This window comes from Typopeltis vanoorti, chromosome 22 (assembly GCF_054136105.1).
Source record: "Typopeltis vanoorti isolate ZY-2024b chromosome 22, IOZ_Tvanoo_1.0, whole genome shotgun sequence".
Classification (NCBI taxonomy): Eukaryota; Metazoa; Arthropoda; class Arachnida; order Uropygi; family Thelyphonidae; genus Typopeltis; species Typopeltis vanoorti.
This window is the reverse complement of record NC_143570.1, coordinates 5,947,823-5,974,256: the sequence shown is the minus strand read 5'-3', so window position 1 is coordinate 5,974,256 and position 26,434 is coordinate 5,947,823. Positions and strand designations below refer to the sequence as shown.

Below are 26,434 nucleotides of genomic sequence, written 5' to 3'. Positions count from 1 at the left end.
AGTTCCCACACCTCAACAAATTTGGGTACATGAGACTGCCCCAAATTTGGGAAGCTTGCATTTTAATAACATCAGCCCGCTAAGAAGCACCTTTAGGACAACTTCAGTTGCTTGCCTTTCTTCAGGCTCATTTACTTGCTTGGTGTTAGTTCCTGCATGCACATATCATTGTTTTGTAATCCCTGAAGATGGCAATGCAACATTGCCAAAGTATAGGTAGTTATCAATTAAAGTTTTTATAATTAATAATATAGTTACGTTGTCATTTCCTAAGAAATTAAAGTAAGCTCAGGGGTTTAACATTATTGATAACTTATTTTAACAATATTAACACCACCAGATGAACTATTTCATAAAAAATGATGTTTATTAACTGGCTTATATTTCACTCGATTTCAAATCGGCATCTTCAGAGCACAAAGCAGCATGTATATGCAACATTGAGTAAGTGAACCATTCAAATTGTAACAAACAAAAGATCTAAAGTTCTAATTTGCCCTGCTATAGGCAGACAGGAAGATCTGTTAACATCTGCCTTGGAGAATATAAATACATTTGCTAATGTTATGGCAATTCAGGACTGGCAGACCAAGCTTTGGACACCCCTTTCACACAGGATTAGATGGAAGAAAGCTAATGTGCTATTTAGAAGTCGTTACATATCAGATAAATTATTTTTAGAGTTCAGCCATGGCTATGAAGAAGAATTCTAAACTGAACAAATATGATTGCATTAATTTGCCAAAAAATTTGGCAAAACGTTATCTTAAGATAGACTCCTACTTGGCTGTATTTTTTTTTTACAACATTAGAGGGCACCAAATTAGAACTTCAGATCTTTTATCCATTAAAATTTGAATTGGTTTACTTACTCATTGTCATGTTTACATGCTGCTCCCTTGCAGTTGCAAACTGTCCTACTGCAGCCAAAATCAGGATATTGAAACAAGGACTAGATCTGGTTCCACCAATAGTTCAGGCTTGCTGACCATGCATTGCAGGCAGATTTCTAGAATCTGCCCACAATGCAAAGTCACCACAGAATACGCTAGAAGAAGGCCACTTCATTACACCTCAGCAAGTACAAAAGATTATTCCTCGAATAAGCCTCAGCGCTGAAAAATTTCCTAAACCTCAAATTTGGGTGCATGAGACTGCACCAAATTTGGGAAGCATACATTCTAAGATCAGTCCAATGGCCAAGACCACCCAATTTAGCAGGTTAAGGGGCAACTTCAGTTGCCTTTCTTCAGCTTTCTTTGCTTAGTGCGAGTGCCTGCATGCACATATTGCTTTTGATCCCTGAAGATGGCAATGTAACATTGCTGACATACGTTTTTATAATTAATAATTTAATTTACATTGTCATTTCCTAAAAAATTAGAAGTATATCTAACCAACATATAATTTTAGCTAATGAATCTTCATGGGCATAAAGAAATAATTAACACATGCACAAAGGCACTAACAGGAAGGCAAAAAGACTGAGTATGAAAGGTAGGATCTCAATATCCTAATTGATGACTTATGGGTGCTACGGCAGAATCTCGAATGCTCCAAGATAAGAAGTCAAGATTTTTGGAGAAGTAAGCTAGCTGAATTTGTTCCGATTTGGTGAATGTTGCAATGCTGCTGCAGATTCTAGAAATCTGCCTAAATTAGATCTGCTCCTGCAGCAAAAAGGAAGCTTTTTACTTCTGCTGGATCCAATAGTTTATATCATGGCATGGCTATTCCAGAGTAGCTGTAGCACAGCTACTGCATATAACTTCTGTGCTCCTGAAAACTTCCCTGTTTTAAACAAAAAGAACTGCCATTATCCATCTGGAGAAGCATAGATGTTTTATCCAATAACTGCTGCATAAGAGATGCTATAGACCTCAGCATGGTCAAGATGCTAGATGATCTTTTGAACAGAGTAGCTAATTTTATGGCTTGAAGGAGGTCTCTGTATATCATACCTTTTAAGAAAGTGTGACATTTTCTGAGGTGCATGGATGAAGGAAATGGCAATGGATTTTTTTTTTTTTGGGGGGGGGGGGGAAGGTGACGGGGAGAGAGTTCTATTGATGTTGTCCAGATGCGACAGATCTATAGCAAGAGGCTAGTATGGCGATTTAAGTTTATGATGACACCATATTGCTGGGAAAGATTATGTGAAATGTGTTATATTCAGTATAAATCGGTTTCTGTGACTGAGGATATGGCAGTTTGGTGACCAGAGTGTCAGAAGAACAGACCAGATCAGTTACAGCTATGACCATCCTGTTTGTTAACTACATGTATTCTCTGGTCAACAGGATGGAAATCCCTAATAATGCTATAATACCAGCTAACTTATCTTCAGTCGAGGAGCTCTTAGGTTCCTTCTATCTTAGGCAAAAGTTCAAACTATTACCTTTCCAAAGATAAACGAACTGTCATTAAATTGTCAAAATGCAAAATATGAGTGAGCCTAAATACAAAATTTAGATTCAATCTATTCTGCCAATGAATACACTGAAACAAAAATCTGATGATATATGCCGAGCTCTCGCCAGATTAGATTGCATCCTGAGGCAAACAATTAAACATCGCCCCTGATGGATAAGGTACGAATGATTTGAAAGGAGATGAAATGGAAATGACAGAAGACCTGAATGAATTGTTTGAGGTAGCAAAAGAAAAGAGTGAGAATGATTAGTCTTTTGCCAAGGTATGACAGTGAAATGTTTAAAAGGAGGGCCATAAGTGCGAATGACTTTATGCATGGGTTATGTATGACGAGTGGTGTGGAATTTGTGGATGTGTGGAGTGAATTCGATGGGAAAAAGGATCTATATAAGATGGATGGCTTGCATTTGAATGGTTACGGTGTAAGGAGACTTGAGAAAGTGTTGCTGAATGTAGTGGATGTGCAAATTCAGGGAAACTAGATTTATTAAGGGGAGGATATACAGTCCTTAGGGAGGCAGTTGAACGTATGAATGAATATAATATGCCCAAGTGAATAAGGACAACAAATCAGAGTGGGATAGTTAATATAAAGCATCAAGGTAGGGTTGGGGCTAATGGGGGTCTTAAATTCATTTACACTAATGCTAGAAGTATTAGGAACAAGAAGGAACAGTTTTCGGCAATGGATGACACTTCCAGACCACAGGTTATTGGTATTAGTGAATCATGGCTGACTGTAGATGATATAGCTAGTGGGATTGAATGTGATGGATGTAGTGTGTTCAGGAATGTTGTTTATTATTTTAACGGTATAATAGAACACAGAAACTAAGTAAATAATTAATTTATTAACTTGATGCTGATATTTCGCTGGTGTTATAACCAGCATCTTCAGAGCGCTGAAACACTGTTTGTCACAATACGCGAGACTATAACAACATGGTGTACTTAAACAAAATTGTAGCAGCAACACAAAGACTAGAGTCCTGATTTTGGCACCCTCTATCTGGAAAAAAAAAACAGGAAGAACTGTGAACATCCACATCAGCGAACATAAAAGATACGTCCGGAATTATCATTATGGGAAGTCGGGCCTAGCAGACCATGCTCTGGATACCCCTGCACACAAGATCAACTGGAAAAACACAAAAGTACTACACGAAACCCGTATAAATCAGAGAGATTGTTCTTAGAGGCAACAGAAGCCCTAAAACACACTCCAAATCTCAACAAATATGGCTGTATTAACTTGCCGAAGATCTGGGAGACAGTCATATTAAGAAAAAACTAGCACTTTTCTAGGACTCTAGTAATATATGATAGCTTTTTTTTTTTCAGATAGAGGGCACCAAAATCAGGACTCCAGTCCTTGTGTTGCTGCTACAATTTTGTTCAAGTACACCATGTTGTTATAGTCTCGCATATTGTGACAAAGTGTTTTTGCGCTCTGAAGATGCTGGTTATAACACCAGCGAAATATCAGCATCAAGTTAATAAATTAATTATTTACTTAGTTTCTGTGTTCTATTATACCGTTAAAATAATAAACAACATGTTCGACGAACACATAAGTCTGTCCACACGTTGTGTTCAGGAATGACAGGGAGAATAAAATGGGGAGGAGGAGTATTGTTGATGATAGCTGATGAGCTACAGCCAAGGAGAATAGAAGTTGAATTGCAGGATAAAGAAAAGAGCACATTTGAGGCCATTTAGTGTGAGATCGTGGCTAGCAGAACTAAATATACAATTGGGTGCTGCTATAGACCAGGTGATGGAAAAGATGGTGGTGACAGTATGCACAAGCAAATAGAAGAAATGAGTGGAAGGAGGGTAATTATTATGGGAGATTTCAACTATGGTCGCATTGATTGGAGTGAGGAGAGGACACACGGAAGGAATTGGATTTTATGCAGTTATTAAGGGATAACTATCTGCGACAGCATGTAATGGAATATACTAGGGGTCAGAGAGTGCTTGACCTAGTAATTACATCTGAGGATTTGGCTGTAACAAATATGACCACATTGCCACCAATTGGTGAGAGTGATCATAGGGTCTTGACTTGGGAAGTGGCTAAAGATGTGGAATTTTCAATTAAGACAAGGTACATGTGGAATTATCAGGCTGGAAAGTATGACAAGCTTAGGAGTTTGACTGGTTCAGTGCCATGGCATGTACAACTGCAAGGACTAGAAGTTGATAGTGCATGGGAAGTAGTTAAGTGTTTGCATGAAGCAATGGCTGACTATACCTAGAGTCCGAATAATAAATCAAGTAGGGGTTAAATGGATAACACCATTAAGCTTGAGCTGCAAAAAAAAGAAACTATGGAGGGAATTTAAGGAGAAAGGTAACCTGCAGGCACATGAACGGTATAAAGCACAGGCCAGAAGGGTAACGAGCGTGGTAAGAAAAGCAAAAAAGGATTACGAAAGAACATTGGCCATGCAGGCTAAAGAGAATCCTAAACAGTTTTTTAGATATGTAGCAAGTAAAAGGAAAAATGTACATGGCAGAATGATTTTAAAGAATGACGATGGTAGGGAGGTAACTTAATGAATCAGTTGATATAGTTGAGTTACTGAGTGAGCACTTTGCAAGTATATATCAACCAGGTGGTGACATTGCAGAAACGAATAGATTATTAGGGAATTGTGGTGAATGAAGTGGAGGTGAGTAGTCTATTGCATAACCTCAATGTCAATACATCCGTGGGATTGGATGGTATACCAGCTCGTGTCGTACGAGAAGCAGCTAAAGAATTGTCAGTACCCTTGACCATTTTGTTTAATTTGAGTCTCAGGTCTGAGTTGGTCCCGAGGGGGTGGAAAGAGGGGAAAATAGTTCCACTGCATAAAGGTGGTTCCAAGACTGCTGTTGTAAATTACCGACCGATTAGCATATCAGGAATCATTGTCAAGGTCTTAGAGAAATTAGTCAAGAAAAGAATACAGGATTGGATAGATGAAAATGGGATATTGTATGGGGGACAACATGGTTTTGTGAAGGGTAGATCATGCCTCAGTAACTTGCTCACGTTTTATAACACAGTGACGGCTGAACTGGATAGGGGTAATGGGTTTACAGTGATACTACTGGACCTTGCCAAGGCCTTTGACAGGATACCACATGGAACCCTAATCAGCAAACTGGAGCAGATGGGGATAGATATAGTGTTGGTGAGATGGATAGGAGGGTGGTTGAAGGAGAGATACCAGAGAGTGGTTTATGCAGGAGTGGAGTCTAAAAGACTGCTTGTGACTAGTGGTGTGCCGCACGGCTCTGTTCTTGGACCACTGCTTTTCAATTTGTTCAATGATATAGGAAAGGATTTGAGAGGAAGTGTTCACTTGTTTGCTGATGATGCAAAGTTGGATAGAGCAATTGTGAGTGCACAGGATGTCAAAATTTTACAGGATGATTTGGAGGACTGGGCTAGGAAAAATGGATGTCAATTTAATGTGGCAAAGTGTAAGGTTATGCACTTTGGGGTGAAAAGAATAGCAGCAGTATATTGCATTGGTGGAACTGTACTTCAGGAGATTGATGAGGCCAGGGATTTGGGAGTGTTGGTGGATAGGGAATTGAAGTTTAGGGGCACATTGCAAAAGTGACTAAATCAGCTCATCAAATCACTTGGCTTCTGAAAAACACTTTAACATGCAGAGACGAACAAGTTGTTGTTCCTCTGTAGAGCCTTGATAAGACCCCATCTGGACTACTGTGCCCAGTTATGGGCACCAGGGTATCTTTGTGATGGGGAGGAAGTGGAGAGGACCAGAGACTAGTGACCAAGATGATAGCAGGTCTGTGGAATGAACCTTATGAGAATAGGTTGAAGATTTGTGGGTTGCAGAGATTGGACGATAGGCGAAGGAGGGGTGATATGATTGAGACATTCAAATTACTGAAGGGTTTCTATAAGATTGATCCAGAAGATATTTTTGAAAATATGACTGGTGGTGGGAGGACTAGGGGCCATGCATGGAAGCTGGGCAAGAGCGTGGTTGACAAGGGTGTTAGAGCTAGGTTTTTTTTTACTTGGAGAGTGATGAATGAGTGGAATAAGCTTCCAGAGTCTGTTGTGGGTGCTACGACCGTGAATGAGTTCAAGGCAAGGTATGATAGATACTGTGTCAATGTCGAATAGTTGTTCTTGACATGATGTTAGGGCCTCCCTCGATGAGTCTGTTGACTCCTTGGAGTTGCCCGAAACAATAATAATAATTAAATGTTTGCTCTACGAGGGGGGGGGGGGAAGATATCGCACAATAAAACTGTTTATCTAAATTTAAATTTTAAGCTATGTCCACCTCTATCGATATAGCTGCTAGACTAACCAATCTTTGTTGGTCATTGTTCTTCGAATAATTTTTAATCAGTTCAAGCTTGGAAAAACTCTTTCTGCACTTGTTACGCCAACAGGAATTGTTAACAATATCCTTAGGGCGGTGGTTATGTTGGGATAAATTTCTGCAAGAATTTTGGTTTTTATATATATATACACACACACACAGTAAAACCCTGTTTTTACGTTCCCGCAATTTACATCATTTTCTGCTGGTCCCACCTGAAGTCATTTTCTTACGATATATTGTTTTCCCACCATTAACAACTTGATGTGGATGTTATTTCCTGTGATTTGCGTTTTTTTCTCAGGTGGCAATACTAATTTTCAAATTGATTTCTGCTGACATCTGCACATTTCTGTTCCCAAATGGCCTTGCTTTCACTGTAGTTTCGTTTCTGCCATCACGGTGACTTGCATGCTTGCAGCAGTAATGTAGTGATGAGTGATACTGACTGTAATTTTTCAATCACAGTACAAATTTATGTTGCAGAATTTCTGCTACATAATTTAGCGTGTGAAAGTTGCAGTGGTGGATTATCCATGTTAGTAACAGGGAGAAAAAAAACACAGAAAATGTATTTCAGTAGAAGAAAAGATGGCAATTCTGCGACGTGTAGATTAGCATGCAGGAACACATGTGCATTTAGCAAAAGATCTTTGACTCTGTGTCCACTTTGAACACTATATTAAAAAAAACAGGTCAAGTATTGACCTCAATGCAGAGCAATCTGGCGCTATGTCAAAAAAAAAAAAAAAAAAAAAAGATTTTTTTAAATAGATAAATGTAAGTAATTGTAAATTCATTTAATTTCAGTTATTAAATTTTGTAATCTAGTATGTAGACTCACATACTAGCAGTAAGTCATCTTCTAGCCTGTTTTTTTTAAATTTTTTTTTTTACATTTCCTCCTATGTACACTTTCCCGCTATTTACACTTTTTTCCCATCAGTCCCCCGAAAAGCATAAGAAAGGGGTTTTACTGTGTATATAACATTTGGTGATGACCACTTTTCTCTTGTATTATTTTTGAGAGAATTTTTAATTCTTCAAATAAATCTATTACATCTACATCAGATGCAAAATATCTTGTTGCCCTAATATGGCACCTACTGCATATTAGTGAGAGCATACAGATGCTACACCTTTAGTCTGATCTTGATCACTCTGCAATTCAACTGCTGGATGGTTGAATATCGTACATACGTATATCCAGTACCGTCGACAGGGTGTAGCATAGTGGCAGCCTGCCTCTGTGCTAGAGAAAATTCTTGAAGACAATTTAAAAACAGTCATCATCATCATCAAATTCCTGCAATGTACCCTCAAGGGGTGTACAGGATATGACAGTACTACATGAAAAAATTACATCATTACTAACTTCCTATCTACAATTTTCCTCCAAATCAGTCTGTTACTTGTCAAGACTCCAACATTATCAGATCTTATATTTCTATCGTCTAAGGCACTTTGTACCGTATCAATCCACCTATATCTTGGTCTTTCTCTGGGTCGTTTTCCCGCCAACCTGGCAGAGAACACTTGTTTTGCTAATCTTTCCTCTCCCATTCTATTTAAGTGACCATACCATCTGAGATTAGCTCTGCTAACGCATTCCTGCATGCTGACAATGTCAAGTTGTTTCCTAATATCCTCATTTTTAATATGATATTGCCATTGATGCCATCTGTTCACGCCTCTAATCTTTCTCAGGACTCTCATATCTGCGGTCTCTAGTCTTTGGTCAAGTGTTTTACTTCTGACCCAGCTCTCAGATCCATAAGTTAAAATTGGTTTGAACACAGTCTTGTATACAGCTAATTTAGTGTTCCGACTAATTTCTTTCTTATTCCATATGAATTTATTCAATTGACTTCCCACGATACCAGCTTTGCTGATTCTGTTGTCTATTTCTATATTTAGTTTACCATCTTCAGTAAAAATTGTGCCTAAGTAGCTGAAATGTTTTACTTGTTCCACAGGTTCTCCATTCACAACACAGTTGACATTTTCAATGATTCTGCCAATTTTCATTGTCTTTGTCTTTTTATTGCTGACCTTCATACCATATCTATTACAACAGCTATTCAATTTAGTCAGAGAATCTTGCAGACTTGTAGCGGATTCATTTAGAAGTATAACATCATCCGCATAAAGCAAAGAGCTGACATTAACATTTCCAATTTTGATATCAGGTTTAATACCACATTCCTTCATAATGTGATCCATATAGATAATGAATAACAGAGGGGATAATGTGCATCCTTGTCTCACACCAGATTTAACATTAAACCATCTTCCTGTACTTCCTTCAATTCTAACTGCTGACTCACAACTCAAATAAAGACTAAGTATTGCTTGATATAATGCCCCATTGACACCATATAACTGCAGCGTATTGAATAGCTTCTCTCTTGGCACCTTGTCATATGCCTTTTCCAAATCGACAAAACTTAAATACAGATCTTTGTTATATTCCCATGCTTTCTCGACTATTTGTCGAAAAGAGAAGATCTGATCCTGACAGCCTCTATTTGGCCTGAATCCAGCTTGTTCTTCACCAAGCTTTTCTTCCACAATTCTTCTCAACCGTTTCTCAAGTATACTTGCATAGATCTTGCCAGGAACACTCAGTAGGGAAATACCTCTGTAATTCTCACATTCAGTTTTATTTCCCTTTTTATATATGGGTACTATGAGAGCTCTACTCCAATCATCGGGAATTGGTCCCTCTGTCCAGGCTTTCTGAACTATGCAGTACAGCCACTGTAAGACTCTTATACCACCATACTTCAGCATTTCTGGTCGAATATCATCTACTCCTGCTGCCTTTCCACATTTCAAGCCTTTGATAGCTTTTTCTACTTCAAGTATGGATATGTATTCCTCACTGCATGCCTGGTCAGTGTTTTTTTTATCACTGTGCTGTCATCACTGCTTGTTTCATTTAGCAGTTTTTCAAAGTAATTACTCCATACTTCAAGGATATCTTTTTCTCCTGTTTTCATTTCACCTTTATCATCTCTAATTCCTTTTACAGCACTCTTTCCTCCATTCCTAAGTTTCTTCAACAACCTCCAGAATATTTTGCCACCTTCTTGATATTTATTTTCTATATTCTTGCCAAAGTCCTCCCATGACTTTTGTTTAGCTAGTTTTACACACTGTTTAGCTTTCTTACATTTGTCTCTGTATTCTGTAAGAGTAAAAGCTGACTTATTTGCCAGGAACTTTTGATATGCTTTCTTCTTTTCCTTCACTGCCTCTTTAACTTCCTGTGTCCACCAGGGAGTTCTGATTTTTTTATCCTTGCACACAACCTCACCACATGCCTCTCTGGCAGAATCAATCAATGTTTCCTTCAGAGTTTGCCACTGAATCTCCAAGGTTTGATTCCTGTTCTCAAACTCTTTCATTTTCTTTTCAATAATATTTCTGTATTTTAGCCTACAGTTCACATCTGAGAGCTGCTCAACTTTTATTCGCTTTAAAACTTTCTTACATGTTATTCTTTTCAATATGAAATTCAATTTTATCCTGCTCAAGACTAAATAGTGATCACTTCCAATTTCAAATCCTCTGTACACTCTGGTGTCCTGCACCAGGGAGAAAACATCACTATCAACAATAACATAGTCAATGAGACTTTTCTTATTCCTAGCCTCTTCTCTCCATGTGAATTTGTGCACATTTTTATGTTGGAACATGGTGTTAGTAATAACCAGTCCATGTCCTGAGCAGAAATCCAACAGATATTTGCCATTATTATTAGCTTTGCTCTTTTCTCCAAATTTTCCCAAAATATTTTTGTATGTCTCACAATCATTTCCTACTCTACTATTTAGATCCCCAACAAGGACCAACTTTTCCTTTTTCATTGTGTCAGTTGCTTTTTCTAAAGCCTCAAAAAATTCCTCCACTTCTACCTTAGTAGAACCTTCTGTGGGACCATAAGCACAAATAAGTCTCATTGTCCAGTTCCCCATTCTCATATTTGCCCACATTACTCTACTTGAGACTGACTGCCATTCAAGAAGATTAGCCTTGTATTTTGTGTTGAATACTATGGCTACTCCTTTTCCTTGATTGTCATTGCCTGAATATAACATTTTGTATTTATTGCTCAGAAAGATCTCACCAGTTTTGGTCTTTTTTGTTTCAGTCACCCCTATTATGTCGATCTGGTACTTATCTAATTCCTCAGCTAGCTCCATTTCTTTGCCATTCAGGCTTCTTACGTTGATAGTACCGATCTTTAACTCTGGTGATGTTGAGTTGGGGTTTGTTTTCAGATTTGTTCCAGTAGCTGACTTTTCGCTGTTCGCCCTGGTTCCCTGGCGAAAACAACGGGGGCCTTGTTTAACCGGGCGACGCCCCAGCCGGCATGAAATTTTGTCATGTTGTACCATCATTTTTTATTTTGGTTTAACCAATAAGAATACAATTTGGTCGGCTAAATCCCAAATTGCCAGCCCATCCTCGTTCGTTCAGTATCAAAGTAGATACCCAACAGGGTGCACCACGAGAAGGTGAGGATTGGACATTAGGTCAGAAGCCCTGGTCGGTTCTCCGCATTCCTTTAAAGGCTATGTGGAGGTCTCCTCTCACTTTTAAAATGAGATTTTTGCTCATTAAGGAGAAGAAAGATAACATTGCAATCATGAGTGCTAGGCTTTTTTATATTATTTGATTTATGTATTGAATCAACTGATAGTATTATACTTTTGACAAATGTGTTAATGAATAAGAAACTATTCGAGGAGTGCATACATGCTTCAGCACTCATCTCTTCAGTCAGAATAGCTGTAGAGTCCAAGTCATATCTTGAGAAATGACTTTACTTTAGAGATTAGTAAAATAGCCAGGATAATGCACTCCCAGGTATCTGCCAAGGCTGCTCACCCATTCAGTCAGAAACTCATGAAATGTCACTCTACATGAACTTCCATGTGCTTTATTCTATCCTATTGACTATCAGAGCTATGTTTGATGTGTCTACAGCTACCTTTCCTTAAAATTCAAGACAACTTTTTTTTTGAATGCGTTTCTCCTAACCTAAATCCTATAGATGTGGTATCCCTTATTGTTCCCACACTAGATGGTTGCAGTTTAAAATAGCTTTTGGTCTTTTGTACTTTGTAATCTGTTGAGTCGTAATTTGCAGCTAGTTGAATTAGATTATTAGGATGCATAGATGCTATTGAAAAGAACTTAGTTATTATACTTTGCATGAAGGTATAAATATAGGGGACTTCTGTGTCCCAGTGAAGTTGCACAGTGCATATGAACCATGGTGCGTTCAGTATTATTCTGAGACATTTATTTTGCACACGTTGTAGTTTGAGGATATTAGTATTAGCAGTATGACTCCAGGATGGAGAAGCGTACATGAGTATAGGACAAATTATCAATTTATATATAAGTAGCTTGATTCTGGTGCTCAATTTGCTGTTTCTATTTTTTAAAGGATAGAGCTGTGCAATGATTTTTGATGTCTTTAGACATCAAAACTTGATATGGGAGCTGAAAGTCAATTTTCTGCCCAGCAATATGCCAAGATATTTGATCTCAGACTGCTAAGGGATTTCTGTATTAAACAGGAGAATGTTTCCAGTAGGAAGCATTGATCTTCTGGCAAATAGTATGGCTATGCTCTTCTGAGGATTTATTTTGAGTCGTCATTTGGCAAAATATTGTTCAATTATCAGTAATTTTCCTGCAGTTTTTTTTTATTGTTAGGTGTGGTTTTAAAAATCTGGCTAATATCAGTAGATTTTCCTGCAGTTTTTTTTATTGTTAGGTGTGGTTTTAAAAATCTGGCTAATATCAGTAGATTTTCCTGCAGTTTTTTTTATTGTTAGGTGTGGTTTTAAAAATCTGGCTAATATCGCTGTATCATCTGCATATAAGGTTTTGATAGATGACAGCGAGTTGTGCAGAATATCACACATATAAATGGAGAAAAGAGTGGGTGCCAGAACTGATCCTTGTGCGACACCAGCCAAGATGCGTTTTTATATGGAGAGTGTGCCATTTAACTTAACTTGGCATGTCATAGAGGTGTGATCTGATTAGATGAACCACTTCCAATAGTATTCCAGATGTTATCATTTTATATAGCAAGCTGCAGTGCCAGACTTCGTCGAATGCACTGGCTATGTCAAGGAAAACAGCCCCAGTGCATTGACGCCAGTTAAATCCTGTGGTGACATATTTTACTAATCTGTATACTTGTGTAGTACAGTGAAACTGACGGAATCCAAATTGCTCCCCAGGAAGAATGTTTAGTTTGTGCACTAGTTCTTGGAGTCTAGTGAGAATGACTCGAAAATTTTGCCTAGGTTAGAGATGAGGCTAATTGTTCTGTAGTTTTGAGGTGATTGCAGGTCTTTTCCAGGTTTATGGATTGGGATTACATCTGCTAGTGTCCAGTGGGAAGGAAAATAATTTTAGTGTAAGATGGAGTTTATTATGTTGGTCAGATGCACAATAGCTGTGCAGGGTAGTAGTTTTATCACCCTGTTTGCGATTCCATCAGGTTCAGGTGCCTTTGTTTTTAAGCTTCTTGATTATGTCGTATAATTCTACAGGTGATGTGGGTGCAATTTGACTAGAGAATGTGACAGAAAGTTTGAGCGAAGATCTGACATGTTGATGGACCTTGTATATGTGATTGAAGTCGCGATGGTCATAAGAGGGTTTGCATTACTTTCTAGAGATGTTACTATTGCCTCAGCTTTGTTTGCATCAGTATGGATAAGGCCAGTATCTGTTTGGAAAGGGGGAAGAAGTTTCTTTTTATTCTTCATGTTTTTGATAAGATTCCATATGGAGTGGTTGTCAGAAAAGATAGAATAATTTTTTTTCCCTAAAATTTTATTTCTGTGCACTGTGAGGGCATCTCTAACTGCAGAGTTAGATCTGTTCAAGATTCTTTTATCTGGAGGTGCTCACATTTTGTTATATCTTTCTCTTGCTCTGTTCTTTTCTCTGATCAGGTCCATAATGTCTTCTGACAAGTGGTTAGATCTGGGGGTAGTTCTGGAAATAGTTACTGCTGCAACAGCAGTGTTGATTTGTTTAGTTAGATCAGGGGTGGCCAACCTATGGCACATGCGCCAAAAGTAGCACATTGCATGATTAGAAGTGGCACACTTCTAATCCTAATCGTATACAAAAATGTTGTATACGATTTATATATATATATATCGATGTGATAAATCGGCTTTTACTCTGTTGTTGCAATACATTTTAAAAAATAGATTTAATGACTAAAAACCGGGATAACTTATAAAGATTTTAATAAGAAAAATACGACTAGTTTCGGCTTATAACAACCTATTTATTAACAAACTTATTTTTTTTCTAAAAAAAAATGAGTTTTTTTTTAGAAAAAATATGTTTTTTATGTATCAATTAATGTGTGGCAATTTTTACCTGTAATTTCCAGTTTGTTTAGATACTTCAATGTTTATTACTATTCTTTTCCTTTATACCTGAGGAAGGTTGTTATAAGCCAAAACTAGTCTTATTTTGCTTGTTAAAATCTTTACAAAGTTATTTTTTTCAAATATAACTATAAAGATTTTAACAAGCAAAATAAGACTAGTTTTATTTTACTTTTAACCTACCATTTTAACAATTAACCTACCACTGAATTCTAGAATGCACACTTATTATACTTGTTTGATCTTGAAGCAACAGGCACCGGCAAATGCTGACATGCATCACCAGTTACTCAATCAGTTTACAACAACTGACTCATAACGTTCGATGAACTTCTGATTTGAATGTGAGTGAACAATTCTGTGTTTTTGAACTTATGTTTTTATTAACAGCTCTTTAAGTTTAAGATAAGATTTCTGTTTTCATGAGGGCTTAATATAGTTCTGTAAATTTAAAAATAATTTTTTTTCATTTTGAATGCGTATGTCAAGTTCTTGTCTGCTCCCTTAATTTGCTGATACTGAAACCTGCAATTATTCTGTGTATTTGTATGTGCATGTTTTTATGGGTTTTTTTTAATACAATATCTTTCCTTTTTATTTACATATAGTAGATTTATTCCTAAAATTTAACTGATCAGCAAAGCTTTTGTAATGAGAATGTTTGGGTTGTGTATGTGATTACCAGCTGATCGACTCTTTTATGGCAGGAAAAATCTCTTATTTCATTGGACATAATATAATACAAGAGAGAGACAAAAACACTATGAAAAAAAAAAAAAAAAAATATATATATATATATATATATATATATATAATATTTTTAAACTTATAGAACTGCATTAGGCCTTCATGAAAACAGGAATCTTATCTTAAACTTGTAGAACTGTTTTTGAATGTTCATAATGTTTAAAACCATAAAATAATTTAAGTAAATTATTTAATAATAAGCTTTACTTTCTGAAATAATTTTTTTTTTTTACAGTCAGTCAGTTACCCATTACTTTGCAAAAGAAAGTGAGTGAGCAGAAGATGATAGCAAATGCCAGTTTAACGAACTGTGGGAAAAGTAGTTCTTATTTAAGCACTCTCTCAGATAATAGAAGACATGATCTTAACAGACACTATAGAAAACATCAAGCTGAATTAGAAGAAAAACTGAAGTTAGTTCCTGGGTCTGAGTTGTAGAAAGAATAGGTGGTTAAGAAAAAGGAATAAATAAAGACAAAATATATTTGTAAAACGAAGTTGTGAAAGTGTGGCAATGCTGGAGGCGTCTTATGAAATTGCCTTTGTGTTGGCTAAAAAACACAAGGCTTTCTCTGATAGAGAGAAAGTTGTTAAGCCCTGTCTTGAAAAATTTGCAAAATGTCTTGGTGATAAGAATGGTTTAAGAAAATTAAACCAAAATTGCTCTGTCCAAGCAAACAATTACAAGACGCATCGAAGAAATTTCCCATGTTACCAAGCAATTAAAAGACCATGTTCATGCTTTCTTTTCTTTAGCCTTGGACGAATCCGCTGACATATGTAATATAGCCCAATTAAGCATAAGAGGAATTGATGGCAATTTTAACATCTTTGAAGAACTTATCAGTCTTGAGTCACTTTGACAAAGTAAAGTCTTGTCTAGAAAATCAACAACTAGATTCTAGTAAAATAAATTTAGTTTAATCCTTTATCCAAGTGTGGCACAACACCGGGCAACTCCTTGCAAAGGTGGAGCAAGCTACCAACACTCCTATCTCAGTATCTATCATAATGCAAAACACATCTCCTTGCAGATATGTATAATGTTATGCATTAAGGGAAGGGCCACTACCCAGACTAGTTTTGACCTTTATTGAGGTCTCTTCAGTGGGAGCCAGGCCCAAGTGGAGATATCAGGCAGAAGCATTAGCAAGGTCATCTCCTCCTATAGGAGCTGCCAAACAGTGTGCCACCATTTTATTAAATTACTCTGGATTTAGAGTAAGATGTTGAAAGTTTATTTTTCACTTGGTCAGACTATAATAAATTTAGTTTAATCGTTTATCCAAGTGTGTGCAAATAAAGTTTACACCTGAAAGTATCTTAAGGAACTGGGGTAAAGTGGTACAACACCAGGCAACTCCTTGCAAAGGTGAAGCAAGCTACCAACACTCTTATCTCAGTATCTCCCATAATTTAAATATAAAAAGGTGGCACACCATTTGGCAGCTCCTATAGGAGGAGATGACCTTGCTAATGCTTCTGCCTGGTATCTTCACTTGGGCCTGGCTCCCACTGAAGAGACCTCAATAAAGGTCGAAACTAGTCTGGGTAGTGGCCCTTCCCTTAATGCATAACATTATACATATCCACAAGGAGATGTGTTTTGCATTATGGGAGATACTGAGATAGGAGTGTTGGTAGCTTGCTCCACCTTTGCAAGGAGTTGCCCGGTGTTGTACCACTTTACCCCAGTCCTGAAGATACTTTCAGGTGCAAACTTTGTTTGCACACACTTGGATAAAGGATTAAACTAAATTTATTATAGTCTGACCAAGTGAAAAATAAACTTTCAACATAGATTCTAGTAAGCTCAGCGTGTGCACTGATGGAGCACCGTCAATGATAGGTAGCGTTTCTGGGACTAACTTTACTTGAAAGGTTTTTAGGTCGTTCTCTACTAAAGTATCACTGTATTATACATGGAGAATCTGTGTGGAAAAACTCCAAATTTGAGGCATGTTATAATACCAGTTATAAAGTGTGTGAATAAAATTAGAGCAAGAGGGTTAAACAGAAGAGAATTCAGAATATTGTGAACTGTTAGATATGGAATATGGTGATCTCATCCTTCATTGTGAGGTGCGCTGGCTTTCTAAAGGAAAAGTTCTCAGTAGATTTTGGAAGCTGAAAGAAAGTGTTCGTAATTTTCTGGAAGAGAAGGATGAGCTGCATGGGGAAAAAGCCCTGTTGTGTGATGAGAAATAGCTATTTGATTTAGCATTTTTAGTTTATGTTACTAGCCACCTCAATTACCTAAATTTGAAACTGCAGGGCAAGAACAAATTGCTTCCTAGCTTAGTAAATGACATCAATGCATTCAAAATGAAATTAAAACTGTTCATCTCCCAGTTAGAAAATGGGGATTTAAGTGAATTTCCACATTTAAAAGAACAGTGAATCTGTTGAAAATAATGGCAACTTTACAGAATATACTGAGCAACTCAGATTATTACAAGAGTCCTTTAACATTCGTTTCAACGACTTTGCCGAAGAAGAAGACTGAATACTTGCATTTATAAATCCAATTTCACTTATTGAACTAAAAATCTTGACGATGCCTAGTAACATACAAATGGAACTTATTGATCTCAGAACCAATTCTTTATTGAAAATGAAATTTAACGAACTTCCATCACTCCCAGATGCTTCTGATATAATTAATTTCTGGTGATTGTCGCCCTGTTAACATTTTCCAGAACTGAGAAAATTTGCTCAGAGTTATATCTGTCATTTTGGAACTACATACAGATGCGAACAAGCATTTTCATAAATTTCATAGATTAAGAACAAACTACAGTTGCGACTGATTCAAATTTGAAAAACTATTTGATGCTTTCTGCAACTGATTGAACTCCAAACATTACAAGCTTAGCTATAGCAACGCAATTTCAAAAGTCAATAAAATAATTAATGTTTATCTTGTCTTTATATGAAATCCTTTTATTTAAAACTGCTAAAAGTGTCTATATATTACTATATATATAATAAATCATTTTTATGCATAACTTAAATATATCCATATTATAAAAGCGCTGAAAAGTGGTATAAGTTTGTATGGTGCATCTTAACTAAAAAATGAAAAAATGATGCAAGAACTATAAAAGGTTGGCCACCCCGGAGTTAGATCCTTCATAGCTGTTTCAATTTCCTCTGTGGATTTAATCAATGGTATAGGACCAATATATTTTGGGAATACCTTTGGATAGCTTATCCAAAGGTATTCCCAAAATATATTTATATGAGATAAATATGAGTAGAGGGTACAGGTTATCCTGGTTTCCCAGCTTTAATAGAATGGGATTGTGGTTAGATGAAAGATCATTTAGTGTCACTACACTGTACTGAAGTCTTACATTCTATAGTATACTTATGTCTAGTACATCAGCCTGACTGTGTGTGTGTTGTGATGGGTAGGCGCTGTGGGACCTGCCACAACCACATTGTTGGATCCAGAGTAGTTTGCAAGGGTGTGACCATTTTTATTTGTGGAACAGCTATTCCAGATAGGATGCTTGGTGTTCAAGTCACCAGCCATAATGACAGGCTCCCTGTTGACCAGTACAGCATTCAGATCTGAAAACAGTTATGTTTTTTGCAGAGGATTATATGCTGCGAAAATCTTTAGTTTGCCCACAGTGCACGTGGGAATTTCTATGCCTGTAATCTCAAGATTAATAGTGGATGGAATATTTATAGAGTGATGATTGATGTAAATTTTAATGTAAATAGCAATGCCGCCTCCTCTGCAGGATAATCTGTCTGTTCTGTAGAGCTGGTATCCATTTATTTTGGGATTATCTGATGGTCGGAGATGGGTTTCATTTATCAAGAGTATATCCGGCTGATGCCTTTGGGCGAACTCCCAGAGCTCCAGGATTCTACCTCTTAATCCATTCGCATTCCATGCTATGATCTTTAAAGAATCTGGTTTTATTTTATTTTTGTTCATGAGCGAGCACTGAGATAATGACTTGTGTATCCTTTAGAAATCTATTATTAGAGCATGGTGAGGGGTTGGATCTGCTAAAATCCAACAGCATATTTGCCAAAGAAGAGGTAATGATAACTGTCAGATTTGGATGTGATGTTGGCTGTTCCAGGGATGTCTGTTTAGGGCGAGTTACTGCATATGTCCTAGACTGTTGTTGCAGAGTTGTTCTTTTAAGGGCCTCTGACTTCAGCAGATGGGCTTCTGACCCTTTATGTTGATCTTCAGGAGGCTGTGAAGTATTCTCTGACGTAGGTGTGTTAAGAGAGGAAGAGTATGTTCCTTCTTCTGATTTTCTATTTCTTGGATTGTGCACATCCTCTGTAGTTGGCAGTGTGAGGACTGCCACAGTTGGCACATTTAGCTGGTGTGGATTTTGGCTTAGAGCATGTATTTGTTGGGTGGCTGACCCCAGATTTCAAGCATTAAGACTTCAGCAGATGGGCTTCTGACCCTTTATGTTGATCTTCAGGAGGCTGTGAAGTATTCTCTGACGTAGGTGTGTTAAGAGAGGAAGAGTATGTTCCTTCTTCTGATTTTCTATTTCTTGGATTGTGCACATCCTCTGTAGTTGGCAGTGTGAGGACTGCCACAGTTGGCACATTTAGCTGGTGTGGATTTTGGCTTAGAGCATGTATTTGTTGGGTGGCTGACCCCAGATTTCAAGCATTTAAACTCAGCCTTGCACATCTCCTGGGCATGACCAAACTTCTGACATCTGTGGCATTGCCCTGTTGATGCCTTTTCCTTAATGGTTCTATAGTAATTTTCAGTCCACGGATGGACGTCAGATCATATATGTGCTTGTAGGTTTGACTGATCTCTACTAATACCAGTGGCATTGGAGTCCTGTCTCTTCTAGTCATTCTGCTGACCTTTAACAGGTAGTAAATCTGCAGCGACTTCTTCTGAGGAAACATCTTCAGATACATCTCTAATCACTACCTTGAGGTTTTTTCTAGTGAGAAAGTGTGGTACTGAATACCTCTGGTATTCAATTCAGAGGTTAACCGTCGATAATCCATCACTGACCGGGCTGGATTTTAATACCACCTGTGACATTCTTCACTTGGCTGTATGAGATCTGCAAGTTGTACATCGTAGCCCTTAGCGACATCCATTTATTCTTTTCACGCAGAATAATCGGGGGTATCTTTTCTCTTGAGGAGGTGGGAGAGAACCATCTTCTTCCATTCCATCCGCTTTGGGTGGTTCAGAGGTTGCAGTTTTGCATTTTTTGCAAGCACGAACCTCCTAATAATCAGTGTGGTGTGTAAGGGGATTATCCTCAGCAGTTGTTGCTATTTTACTGGTGCTGTCTTGAAGAAGTTCTAAGAGTTGAGAGTCATCTGTATCAACTTCTTTTATTTCATAAACTACAACTTTTCCTGGTCATTTTGTGTGAAATAGATTGCCTACGTGTTTAAATATTGCCAGAAGTTGTTTAAAATTAAGTTCTTCGTACAGTGCATCCATGGTTTGACCCAAGCCCTGTTCTGTAGAGTAGGACATGTTTCTCCCTTATCACAATAATTTCTAATGAAATGAATGAAGCAATGAAACAATGGCGATACTAATGGCAGTAGGCCTGGCGTATCGCCCTTGTTTTGAAATTTGTTGACTTACCTGCGTAGCTGCTTTAGTGTATAAAAAAGACTTCTTTGAAAATAAACCGATTTATAGCAGTAAAACTATTTAATACTAGTAAATTAACTAGTCAAAATTCCTTAAATCATATTTTTATATCACTATCAAAACTCGATCGATACCGCCATCTTGAAAATCGACCCCAAAACTCGGCCATTCAAATCTACCTTTGAACTATAATAAGCTTAACCTACACCTGTCCCCAATGTAGTACTATAATAATTCCATGTGAACATCAGCAAGGCAATCTGCATCAAGTGTTTTGGATAGTATAACTCTGATTTAAAATCAGAAGATTATATTAAAAAATAAAATAAAAAACAGTCAACTGAATTTAAATGACTTTGCTAAGCTTTTACATCAGCTGAGTGTTATATTAATTTCGTTATATTTTCGAGATATATTAAACTATGTAAATATACAAGTATTACCACAATCTTATTCCCATGTAATTGTAATAACATGGGAATTATTACACTCCAACAGACAAATGCGAAAGGGGATGCAATCGCAGTCAATGAAAGATACACGTATCACTGGTGACTAGGCATCGATCAGATCAACTTCCTTGAAATTTAGAACCAAAATGTCACACTTTTTGCATCAGGTTACGTTATTGACTTATTAAAAGACAATAGTTTTAACCGGAATAGCATATACAAGTAACGGAAAGAGTAAGATTAGCGGTACAATTCAGACCATAAAAATAATTTGGAGACGTATATACACACACACACACTCATTTTTTAACTGTCAATATATAAGATAAGAAATTTAAGAAAGTACATTGGTTGCATGAAACGAGAGGGTTTGATTTATGATCATTCCCATTAATGGAATGTTTTTCAAGTAATTCTTAAACAATTATATGAAAAATAGTTCAAGTTTGATTTTAAGCAGGCATACGATATTCAAGATCATAAGTAATCATGTACATACCGGTTTTAAATTTACTCCTATTTCAAGAAGAATAGAAAAAAATTCCGTTAACTGCTAATTGACTTAAACCAGCTTTCCTAAAACATACAAATACACACAACTAATCACTAGTTACGCTTTCTTCAGCTTATAAATATATGACTTCTACTTCCGGATGTGACGCAAAATAGAAAGTTCTGGATTACAACAACGTGGACCAATCATAGATAGCTATATGCAAAGAAAGAAGTAGTGGTACCATTCCAGAAGTCTCTTAAATCCAAATATGTCTGCTACTTAAGAGCATTAGAAGAAGAAGAAAAAAAAAAAAAAAGCGGGCGTAGCCGGCATTCAATACACAGAATGGCAGTGATGTTAACAGTAAAGATTAAATCAAAAATCTTCAAGATAACACACATTATTACAATAACGCACATTAAATAAGCTTCTGCAAATATGAAATGTTTCTCTTCTTTTCCACTACAGAGCCAAAGAATGTGTGAGATTTTTTTTTACCAAAAGTAAAAATACAAGCTATTAGAAAATATTTTTCTCTAAAAGTATTTTTTCTTTGTGTGTGTGTGTGTGTGTGTGTGTGTGTGTGTGTGTGTGTGTGTGTGTGTGTGTGTGTGTGTGTAACACTAAAATGTCAGCTTCTGACTTGTAACTAACCTGTGTGTGTGTGTGCATTCTTCTTTTGGTTCAGGCATGACAGGAAGAAAATAACAAAAAATACACTAATATATACATATTTGTTTCATGAACATGAACAATCTTAAACTCATTCACATTGACTGCACTTCCTACTTCAACTGTTCCACTCTGTCAGTGCTCTATGAGAGAAAAATTTAGCTCTCACCCCTTATAGCTCACTGGATGTGGCGTTTGCACACCATGGCGCTTAACCGCACGAAGGAAGACTTTGTTTCGAATCTAGTTGGCGACTAGAAGAAATTTTTCTAAGCCTTATTTTCGACCGGTTCCTGGGTTAGTCCAGCTCTGACATGGGCAAGCGGGTTTTTTCTCCCGGAAACTCGGGTTTTTCGTCCCGTAAACTCAAGAAAATCGACCTTAGAACCCACATTATTTCAGACATTAAATACGAGTGTTAGGGTTAGGGAGCACGAGATGGCGGCACTTGTTGAGCGGTCTCTCTTCACTGCGTGCCTGTTAATTAGTGATAGCCTTGGGCAAACTATCTCTGATTGGGTTCCAGTGGAGATTCAACTGCCCACTCAGTCTCCAAAAGTTAGATGGGGCTAAAAACGGCCTCGCCTACTCCCTATATATACGGGAATAAAAAGGTGTTAGCTGATTGTTTTTTTCCCTTTCTTAACCACACAAGCTTAACTTTCACGAAGGTTCCCTTGTCCTCCTCCACCTTACATATAAAGAAAAATTTCATCAGTTGATGACCAATAACACGTTTTCGGAAGTTTATCGCTCTCTTTCTCCTGTTTACCAGTGTCTGCATTCCACTTACTCTCACTCTGTCCTCCTTATGTACATTCTAATCCCGATATCATATTTGTTACTCTTCTTTGCATCCTTTCCACAGCTTCTTTATCAGGGGCACGCCAGCAATGTGTGTGATGCACACAGGTGCCAGGATAGTAAAGGTGCCAAAGAGAAGGAAATACTTAAAAAAAAAAAACGTTTTTAAAGAAAGTTTTTTATTGGAGGGGTGGGGGGATTTTTTTTTTTTTTTGAGGGCGGCGCCTGTGTGCAAGTAGAGGGCGCTCTTTTTAAAAATTATGACTTAAGCTCACAACCACTCTAAACTGGCCCAGCATATTATATCCTAATCGTAATATAATAGGAGTGCAATACCGCCTGTGTGCAAAACTAAAGTTTTGCACACAGGCGCCGAACACTACTGGAGCACCCCTGTTCTTTATCCCCTCCGAACCTAGCATCCTACTCAATAATAATGCATACATGACTAATGTTGTATCAGGTGGCTTTAACAGCCATAGTGTTAACTGGGGTTACACAAAGTCCAACGAAGATGGAGAACTTGTTGAAAAATGGGCAGGCAACCTTTCTCTAAACCTGATACATAATCCAAAACTCCCTGCATCTTTCAACAGTGGCAGATGGAAGCCAGACTATAACCCTGACCTCATGGTTGTCCTGACCTCAAAAATATCCAACATCTGTGTTAAAAAGGTTTTAAATCCGATTCCACATACTCAAGATAGACCTATAATGCTTCAATTCAACCCAGCAATTATGCCTAACACCATCCCTTACAGAAGACGATTTAATTTCCAAAAAGCTAATTGGAAAAGTTTCTTGAAAGATCTTGACCGCTCCATAGAAGAAGTCCCTCCAAACCCTCAAGAGTATCCAGAATTCATAAAAATACCGAGGAAAATCTTTATCAAACACATCCCCCGAGGATGTGTTTGATAAAGATTTATCAAACCCAGGCCTTTTCAGTGACATACAAGCCCAGTATGCTGATTACTTACAACTTTACAACACCAACCCTTTCTCAGAAGAGACTATCCAAGCAGGAGAAAAATTATGCTCCAAGATGGCAGAGGAAAGGCGTTCCTCATGGAATAAAGAAATAGAAGCCCTTGATATGACCCATAGTAACAGAAAGGCATGGAACATTATCAACAGAATTAGGAAGGATTTCACTAAGCCATATGAGCATCCGCAGGTAACAGCTAATCAAATTGCTCACCAGCTGCTGCTGAATGGAAAATTCCCTAAAAAGCACACAAAAAATAAGATACTTAGAAACCCAAGTGAGGAATAAAATATGATTAACTCGGATTTCACCATCACTGAACTCAACGCTGCCATAAACCTATTAAAACCTATAAAATCTGTAGGCCTTGATGATGTCTCTAATGAACAGATTAAACATTTTGGAACCAGGACTAAAGAGTGGTTATTAAACCTATACAACACTTGCCTCAGAAGCCTAAGGATACCAACTATCTGGAGGCATGCCAAAGTGGTGGCCTTTCTGAAACTAGGGAAAACCCCAACCGAAGCAAAAAATTACAGCCCTATATAACTACTCAGCAACCTCTTTAAACTCTATGAACGATTAATTCTGAATAGGCTACAACCCCTAATCGAACTCATCTTATTGCTGAGCAGGCTGGCTTTAGACCAGGCAAATCATGCACATCACAAATTCTCAACCTCACTCAATATATAGAAAATGGTTATGAGCAAAAACTAGCCACAGGAGTAGTTTTGTAGACCTAACTGCAGCATATGATACCATAAACTATCTCACACTCAGAAATAAAATATAAGAATAACTAGACTATCGCCTTGTCCTCCTGATCCAATCACTCTTGGAAAACAGATGCTTAAACGTGAACCTTAGGGGAAGGAAGAGCCGCTGGCACTACCAAAAAAATGGCCTCCCCCAGGGAAGTGTGTTATCACCATTACTTTTCAACATCTACGTCAATGATCTCCCTATCTTTCCAGGAACTAGAAATTTTATCTATGCTGATGACCTTTCCATAGCTATTCAGTCAAAAAATTTCAAGTCAATTGAAACTACTCTATCACTTGCCTTAAATAGAACCACATACTATCTAGCAATCAACTGAAACCAAACCCCTTGAAAACCTAGACTGGCCTTTTCCACCTTAACAATAAGGAAGCCAAAAGGAAGCTACAGATTTCTTGGGAAGGCTCTATATAGAATATTCCTGGAAACAAATCTACCTTGGTGTAAACTCTCGATCGCACCCTCTCATATAAAACCCACATAGAAAAAACAAAGGCAAAAGTGAATGCAAGAAACAACATACTAAGAAAGCTTACCCCCTACAAATGGGGCACAGACCGTAGCACACTGAGATTTTCTGCCTTGGCCCTTTGCTATTCTTCTGTTGAATATGCCTGGCCAGTATGGTCCAGATCCTGCTATGCTGAAAAACTTGATCCAGCATTGAATGAAAGCTGCCGCTTAACTACAGGATGCCTGAAACCAACACCACTAAAAGACCTGTATACTTTGGCTGGAATTGCACCCCCCTTCAATTCGAAGATCTGCATTCTCAGCTGATGAAAGAAACAGACAAATGAATGATGAACGCCACCCACTGTTCGGTCCGACCGCAGTGCCCCAAAGACTAAGATCCTGACATAACTTCCTGACAACTATTGAACCACCTAGAAACCTCCGAGAGACAAGACTTCAACAATGGTTTGCATTCTATCCTGAAAATAATACTGGTATTCCAACAGCCGAACATCTTCCACGTGGTGCCCACTTGAACTGGAATACTTGGAAAAGTCTAAACAGTCTCCGAATGACAGGAGGCTGCAAACAAAACCTCATCAAATGGGGCTACCTCATTGGCCCAGACAATTGTGTGTGGGACAACCCAGTCCATGAACACCTTCTTTCTTGTACCTTTCTTCCATCGCCTTGTGCAAAAGAGGACCTTATATCCTGCACAGAAAGAGCAGTTGATTGTGCAAGATACTGGAGGAACAACTGACCATGTTTATTGTATATAAGTTATGTATAGTTTCCTTTTTTTCATATTTAATTATTATTCCCTGTATAATTCACTACCAAATCTAAGCTGATCTCATTGTAATGTATCTTAATTTGTTGTAAATCATGTTGTACAACTTACTGTACTACTTGTGTTTGGATACGAAATAAATAAGTATGAATTTCTTACGAAACTCATGAAACTTCGTTTATGAAATTTCAGCAGACTAAACCTGGAATATGATTACAAATGGAAATCACACTGGCACAGAAAATAAAAATAAAAAACGCGTTTTGAGTACTACTGATAAGTTAGTATAATAAAATATATTATATTGCGAGATGTCCTTGTTTAAGTTTTTTAAGTTATTGTTTTCATTATTAGATTGATTGCAATATATAATTACAT

At 37.5% G+C, this 26,434-nt stretch overlaps 1 protein-coding gene across 1 annotated transcript in view; it reads right to left on the bottom strand.

Annotated features, from left to right (window-relative positions):
- The window catches only part of LOC150094132 (heat shock 70 kDa protein cognate 4), a 71,600-nt gene extending 49,885 nt beyond the window's left edge, over window positions 1-21,715 (bottom strand). The window contains exon 1 of the mRNA XM_090412250.1: window positions 21,561-21,715. The gene's annotated coding sequence lies outside the window, so the exon portion shown is untranslated. The remainder of the gene's footprint in view (window positions 1-21,560) is intronic.
- Window positions 21,716-26,434: the final 4,719 nt, after the last annotated feature.